The sequence below is a fragment of the Phyllobates terribilis genome, unplaced genomic scaffold, assembly GCF_046119375.1.
Source record: "Phyllobates terribilis strain yellow unplaced genomic scaffold, ASM4611937v1 Scaffold_4__5_contigs__length_816908805, whole genome shotgun sequence".
Lineage (NCBI taxonomy): Eukaryota > Metazoa > Chordata > Amphibia > Anura > Dendrobatidae > Phyllobates > Phyllobates terribilis.
Genome location: NW_027362764.1, coordinates 682478330 through 682486590, shown reverse-complemented (window position 1 = coordinate 682486590; position 8261 = coordinate 682478330). Strand labels below are relative to the sequence as shown.

At 42.8% G+C, this 8261-nt stretch overlaps 1 non-coding gene and 1 pseudogene across 1 annotated transcript; both read left to right on the top strand.

Annotated features, from left to right (window-relative positions):
* The first annotated feature begins 1264 nt into the window (after positions 1–1264).
* On the top strand, positions 1265–1384 carry LOC141267549 (5S ribosomal RNA; annotated as a pseudogene).
* Positions 1385–2326: 942 nt separating this feature from the next.
* Positions 2327–2445, top strand: LOC141270226 (5S ribosomal RNA). Its single transcript, XR_012321584.1, has one exon. It is a non-coding gene; the product is annotated as a 5S ribosomal RNA (ribosomal RNA).
* The last annotated feature ends 5816 nt before the right edge of the window (positions 2446–8261 follow it).

Here is an 8261-nt window from a genome sequence, read left to right as displayed (position 1 = left end):
ACAACAGCTGTTCAGCTCGTCAGGACTCCCCCCTTGTTCACGGAAGAAATTCACTTACTTAATTTAAAAAAAAAAAAAACAGGACTGACTGGCTCACCATTGTAAAATAATACTCTTCCTGTATTATTTTTTTCTACTGAGGACTTCTCAAAGTATCAATATCACGATATTCTTATAAAAAATGTATCTATTTATTCTTGGATTGTCCATTAAAAAGAATCAGATTGCAGCAGGTACATACAATAATTAGTTATAAAGTAATTGTCCATTTGTCCATAATTAGCTTAATTGTTGAGATTCACCCATCTTTCCTTGGATCCTGGCTGGTAAATCATGTATTTGTCCAACATGTGTCCAGGCCTACGTGTCATCTGCTTCTCAGCATGAAGATTCTGTGTCTTGTGGGGTGGGAAGAGCAAGAGAGCCCCCCCTTTCTGTACCATGGGCTTTTATAGCCAGTCGTATGGACACCTGTTCTACATATGGTAGTGAACCAAAAATACACACACAAATAGCGCATGTCATCTAGACACGATGGCTGAGGCATAGAACTCAGAAAAATGATTATCGATTAACATTCCAAATGAATTTCCATAATTAACCATTTAACAGAGACCGCCTGGGAATGCCAGGTGCTGTAGGCTTTTGCTTTTTCCTTCCTTCCACCAGCAGGGGGCACTCTCTTCTATGTCTTTTTTCCATTCCCTTTCACAAGTGCACACATTCATTCTCTTTTCTTTTTTTCATTTGCTTTCTCTCTTGCGCTATTTCATCTCTGCAAAATACCAGCATCCTTCTGATCACCGTGGGCCTCCAGCATTGTTGCTTCTTTACTTTTAATACTAGGCTCATTTTCACCAGGACCAGCGTCTCCCGGGTGGCTGGAGGCAACCACCGGTAACCCCAAGCAGAAGGCCTTTGCAGGCAACACGAACCTCCCCCCTGAAGAGCAGCTCAAAGTCACTGGTAACCATCTCACCCTCTTCCTTCATTCACCCCTGGACGTCTCGCTCAGCCCCCAAGTTACGGGTCCAGATTGCTCTTTCTGTCACATTACCGCAATGAAGGGTTTAGGGTGCTGGAGACCCTGCGCCGAGCCATTTTTGAAGACACCTGATTCGGCGGGTGAATCACTGCTAAATAAACCACACCTGTAGGGACGGCACAGACTTTGCATGGACCCTTCGGAGCCCGCCCCGTCACGGCCAAATGGACGCCACCAAGCGATCCTGAGAAAGGCTGGCCGGGCGATGGATCGAGCAGCGTCTACTGGCCATACCACCTTGGATACGCCTGATCTTGTCTGATCTCGGAAGCAAAGCAGGGCTGGGCTCGGACAGTACTTGGATGGGAGACCTCCTGGGAACACCAGGTGCTGTAGACCATTTTGATGACGTTTAGCCCTACTGCCCAGCTCGGCTAGCATGGAATGGCGCCTTGCCGGACACCGACCTTAAGTAACTTAGATGATGGAAGCCCCAAGGCCTCTGAGCCACTTGGCAGCTAAGTACGCTACCCCGCCGACCTTCACACAGGTCTGACACCGAGCTCCTTGCCACGGCTAGGAGTGCTTATTGACTCCGCAGCTCGCCGTGTGGAAATGATGGCGTTAAAAGCACCCGTGGCCGTGAAGGGGCCAGGCTTTCAGCAGGTGCCCAGGGAAGGTTTTGGATGCCGGCCGCCTAGCGAGGGCCAGCAGAAGTAACATGTTTCTCTGCAAAGAAGCTTGTGTAACCAAGCCAGACGGCTGACAAAGAGCTAACCTCAGTGCAACGAAGGCAAGGAAGGTGAGGAAGGAATTTGGGAGGGGGGGGTGATTCCTGCTAGGGCTGTGAAATCATAAAACAGGCAGTAGAGTATGACGCATGGTGACGGAGAGGTTGTAGGGGCAGATAGGGGGTGTTGTCACGTGCGAGCACGTGTGCATGCTGGCTTGTGTGTGAGAGTGCGCTTCCTAGGTGTGGCGCGCTGCAGACAGTCAAAGGGATTGTTCCCTTTCATTAAAAGTTAATCCCCGGCTGCAGGCTATTAGAAAGCAACTAACCGCGCTCTACTCACCCTACCCGGGTCTACCGGTGAGTCTCGCCTCTGCTCCCGGCCTGTGGCATTGTCTGTGAAGCTGACGTTCCGTCGACAGCGCTGCAGCCAATCAGTGAGCTCAGTGGCTCTGAGTGGGGCGTTGTGTCTACAAGACCTTTTAAGGAAGCCAGCAAAAAAATTGAAGAGAAGGGAAAGCAAAAAAGGACCTGGTCTTGCTGAGCACTGGAAAGGGCAATCGGCAGCCAGCCTTCAAAGTAGAAAAGCAGCAAGTGAGAGGCTTGTCTGTGCCTACAGCCAAACCACCCTGAACACGCCCAATCTTGTCTGATCTTGGAAGATAAGCAGGGTTGGGCCTGGTTAGTACTTGGATGGGAGACCACCTGGGAATACCAGGTGCTGTAGGCTTTTGCTTTTTCCTTCCTTCCACCAGCAGGGGGCACTCTCTTCTATGCCTTTTTTCCATTCCCTTTCACAAGTGCACACATTCATTTTCTTTTCTTTTTTTCATTTGCTTTCTCTCTTGCGCTATTTCATCTCTGCAAAATACCAGCATCCTTCTGATCACCGTGGGCCTCCAGCATTGTTGCTTATTTACTTTTAATACTAGGCTCCATCTCACCAGGACCAGCGTCTCCCAGGTGGCTGGAGGCAACCACCGGTAACCCCAAGCAGAAGACCTTTGCAGGCAACACGACCCTCCCCCCTGAAGAGCAGCTCAAAGTCACTGGCAACCATCTCACCCTCTTCCTTCATTCACCCCTGGACGTCTCGCTCCGCCCCCAAGTTACGGGTCCAGCTTGCTCTTTCTGTCACATTACCGCGATGAAGGGTTTAGCCTGCAGGAGACCCTGCGCCGAGACATTTTTGAAGACACCTGATGCGGCGGATGAATCACTGCTAAACAAACCACACCTGTAGGGACGGCACAGCCTTTGCATGGAACCTTCGGAGCCCGCCCCGTCACGGCCAGATTGCTCGCCACCAAGCGATCCTGAGAAAGGCTGGCCGGGCGATGAAACGAGCAGCATCTACTGGCCATACAACCTTGGATACACCCAATCTCAGAAGCAAAGCAGGGCTGGGCTTGGACAGTACTTGGATGGGAGACTTCCTGGGAACACCGGGTGCTGTAGACTATTTTGATGACGTTTTGCCCTACTGCCCAGCTCGGCTAGCATGGAACGGCGCCTTGCCAGACACCGACCTTAAGCAACTTAGATGATGGAAGCCCCAAGGTCTCTGAGCCAGTTGGCAGCTAAGTACGCTACCACGCAGGCTTGACACCGAGCTCCTTGCCACGGCTAGGAGTGGTTATTGACTCCACAGCTCGCCATGTGGAAATGATGGCGTTAAAAGCGCCCGGGGCCGTGAAGGGGCCAGGCCTTCAGCAGGTGCCCAGGAAAGGTTTTGGATGCCGGCCGCCTAGCGAATGCCAGCAGAAGTAACATGTTTCTCTGCAAAGAAGCATGTGTAACCAAGCCAGACGGCTGACAAAGAGCTAACCTCAGTGCAAGGAAGGCGAGGAAGGTGCGGAAGGAATTGGGGAGGGGAGGGGGTGATTCCTGCTAGGGCCCTGAAATCATAAAACAGGCAGGAGAGTCTGACGCATGGTGACGGAGAGGTTGTAGGGGCAGATAGGGGGTGTTGTCACGTGCGAGCACGTGTGCATGCTGGCTTGTGTGTGAGAGTGCGCTTCCTAGGTGTGGCGTGCTGCAGACAGTCAAAGGGATTGTTCCCTTTCATTAAAAGTTAATCCCCGGCTGCAGCCTATTAGAAAGCAACTAACCGCGCTCTACTCACCCTACCCGGGTCTACCGGTGAGTCTCGCCTCTGCTCCCGGCCTGTGGCATTGGCCGTGAAGCTGACGTTCCGTCGACAGCGCTGCAGCCGATCAGTGAGCTCAGCGGCTCTGAGTGGGGCGTTGTGTCTACAAGACCTTTTAAGGAAGCCAGCAAAAAAATTGAAGAGAAGGGAAAGCACAAAAGGACCTGGTCTTGCTGAGCACTGGAAAGGGCAGCCGGCAGCCAGACGTCAAAGTAGAAAAGCAGCAAGTGAGAGGCTTGTTTCTGCCTACGGCCACACCACCCTGAACACGCCCGATCTCATTTGATCTCGGAAGCTAAGCAGGGTCGGGTCTTGTTAGTACTTGGATGGGAGACTGTAAAATAATACCCTTCCTGTATTATTTTTTTCTACTGAGGACTTCTAAAAGTATCAATATCACGATATTCTTATAAAAAATGTATCTATTTATTCTTGGATTGTCCATTAAAAAGAATCAGATTGCAGCAGGTACATACAATAATTAGTTATAAAGTAATTGTCCATTTGTCCATAATTAGCTTAATTGTTGAGATTCACCCATCTTTCCTTGGATCCTGGCTGGTAAATCATCTTTTTGTCCAGCATGTGTCCAGGCCTACATGTCATCTGCTTCTCAGCATGAAGATTCTGTGACTTGTGGGGTGGGCAGAGCAAGAGAGCCCGCCCTTTCTGTACCATGGGCTTTTATAGCCAGTCGTATGGACACCTGTTCTACATATGGTAGTGAACCAAAAATACACACACAAATAGCGCATGTCAACTAGACACGATGGCTGAGGCATAGAACTCAGAAAAATGAATATCGATTAACATTCCAAATGAATTTCCATAATTAACCATTTAACATTTCCCCCTTTTTTGAGAATAAAAGGACTTTAACTTCTCAAAAGAAGATACATTCATCAATCATTTTTTCTTTCCTTCTTCCTTGGCAATATCATTAAATTTCTATAATAATAATAATAATAGTAATAATAGTATCAATATCGGATTATTGTTATATAATGATGTGAATTCATGTTATGGTAAGCCGTGACTAATATTCATTTAATATGTATAATTATACTTCCCTGTATCTAAATTGAAGCAAACGCGGGTTCAATCGTCATCATCTGATGTCATCGGGTCGTCGTCTCGTCTTCTTCTTGGTTCTTTTATAACACAGTCTTTAGATGAAAACTCCTTTGAAATAAATTACAGCATGTAGATATTGTACAGTCCATAATTGTGTTCATTATTGTTCAGTCCATAAACTGTACTCTTTATTAGAAAGATCATGTGTGTCAGTTGATAAGAAAACAAAGTCCATGGATGAAATGTAGCTTTAATATCTGTGCAGTGTCACCTGGACTTACGTTGGATCGTCTTTGGAATCTTCCGTGTGTCCGCACTGGTCTCGTTTCACTTTTGGAACAGATGTGACGTCTTTGGTCAGTAAAGCAAGGGTTAACTTGACACTTTCCTGCTTTATATAGCACCATAACCAGTACTCAGTCCTTTATATACAGGACACATATGCCAGGTATTACCTGTTCACCAGCTTTCATTGAAGCGTTGCAGGTGATAAGAAACCACTGGAACGTGATGAAACTTAAACACAACACAGTACATATAGGATCATCGTCCTCTGCCGTCCTGGTGATCAGTGGTGTGAATTGTATTGTATGTAATGGACACAGTCTATTAAAACACTCAGCATTCACACCTGTTACCTTCTGAGACGTCCGGATATCAGTTGCTTCTTCTTGTAACTTTTGAGAATCTCTTTGATTTATAAAAATTAAAAGTCTTTATTAAGATAGAATTCATAATTGCGATGTCTTGATTGAAGTCTTCATTCCCTAATCTGATACCAAATCTGGCAGTTTTTCCTAACATATAATATCACAGCGTACCATAGCAATCAGTAATATCCATCTAATTATTATCAAAATATTAAAATAAATTATGTTTGGAATAATAAACAATAATAGATAATAATTCATTATCAATCAAGTTCTCCATATGATAGAACATTTTTATGTCATAGGTGTAATTACCTTTTCCAACCCATAGGTGTCAGTCTATTTTGAAAAAACAAGTTTTTATATCTTTATTAAACCAATAATATCAAAGAATGTATACTCCTGAACCAAAATGAATAAATATATGAATGTATGAATGAATGAATGAATGAATAAATGAATGAATGAATTGTTGTGTTTACTCAGAAAATGTAAACATTTTTTTCCTTAGCAATATATATTTAATGAAGCAATACTCTTGTATTAGACATTACTTTATTAAATATTAATGTGTTTTCTCAATTGAGATATTGAACTGAAATAAAATCAAATGAGAATTAAAAAATGAAAAAATAGAAAAATAAGAAGTATAAAGTAAGAATAAAATTTTAAAAATGAAAAATAAAATTAAGAGTAAAAATAAGAATAAAAATAAAAATAAGGCCTTTAAATTTTAATGACAAATGCAGAGTAATTATATTCTCCATAAAAAATACCCTTATAGCTCCATTATCTGGATGATTTCATATTTGTCATAACCTTGTACCACCAAAAAATATTAAATTATGCAACTTTGCATGTAATACCCTTCTTAATTATACCATAGTACCTTATTATTATTTCTTCTTTATTAAAATGTGTGGAAAATAAGTATTGATCAAAAGTGATTATGTAATCAGGATCAAAAACAAATTTTCCCCCTTAATACCAAAAATATTATTTTATAAAATTTATGTATATATCAGAACCAAATTAAAAATAATTATTCTTCTAGAAATATTGTGCATAAATTTCATATCGATGAGTAGCATAGATTTGACTAAAGAGAGGTGTGTACCTATTTAGGTAACCATTAAAAATAATATTATAGTTATTCAAGAATATTATCATGTGGAAAATTATTCTAAATTTAAATTTGCTTTGTAAACCATTTTGATGTGTGGTTGCCCTTATCCACTATTAGTTAAATCAAGAAATAATAATTATTAAAGAAATATAGAAATATATATATGTAGATAATACCTAATTATGTATTATAATTTCCTCAGAATTAAATATATTTTTGTACCTTCACATAAAGAAACATTTTTTTATTTTCAAACATACAAACATACGAGACCTCTGTCACATCAATCACACTTAGCAGCTGCTGATTTACTCATCTGTCACCTTCACTCTGACATTCACAGATCTGTTCAACTCAAACATTCCACATATGAAGTTTTAGATATACAGTACAGACCAAAAGTTTGGACACACATTCTCATTTAAAGATTTTTCTGTATTTTCATGACTATGAAAAGTGTACATTCACACTGAAGGCTTCAAAACTATGAATTAACACATGTGGAATTATATACTTAACCAATAAAGTGTGAAGCAACTGAAAATATGTCTTCTATTCTAGGTTCTTCAAAGTAGCCACCTTTTGCATTGATGACTGCTTTGCACACTCTTGGCATTCTCTTGATGAGCTTCAAGAGGTAGTCACCGGAAATGGTTTTCACTTCACAGGTGTGCCCTGTCAGGTTTAATAAGTGGGATTTCTTGCCTTATAAATGGGGTTGGGACCTTCAATTGTGTTGTGCAGAAGTCTGGTGGATACACAGCTGATAGTCCTACTGAATAGACTGTTAGAATTTGTATTATGGCTAGAAAAAATCAGCTAAGTAAAGAAAAACGAGTGGCCATCATTACATTAAGAAATTAAGGTCAGTCAATCTGAAAAATTGGGCAAACTTTGAAAGTGTCCCCAAGTGCAGTTGCAAAAACCATCAAGCGCTACAAAGAAACTGGCTCACATGAGGACCGCCCCAGGAAAGGAAGACCAAGAGTCTCCTCTGCTTCTGAGGATAAGTTTATCCGAGTCACCAGCCTCAGAAATCGCAGGTTAACAGCATCTCAGATTAGAGACCAGGTCAATGCCACACAGAGTTCTAGCAGCAGACACATCTCTTCAACTACTGTTAAGAGGAGACTTTGTGCAGCAGGCCTTCATGGTAAAATAGCTGCTAGGAAACCACTGCTAAGGACAGGCAACAAGCAGAAGAGACTTGTTTGGGCTAAAAAACACAAGGAATGTACATTAGACCAGTGGAAATCTGTGCTTTGGTCTGATGAGTCCAAATTTGAGATCTTTGGTTTCAACCACCGTGTCTTTGTGCGACGCAGAAAAGGTGAACGGATGGACTCTACATGCCTGGTTCCCATCGTGAAGAATGGAGGAGGAGGTGTGATGGTGTTGGGGTGCTTTGATGGTGACACTGTTGGGGATTTAATCAAAATTGAAGGCATACTGAACCAGCATGGCTACCACAGCATCTTGCAGCGGCATGCTATTCCATCCTGTTTGCGTTTAGTTGGACCATCATTTATTTTTCAACAGGACAATGA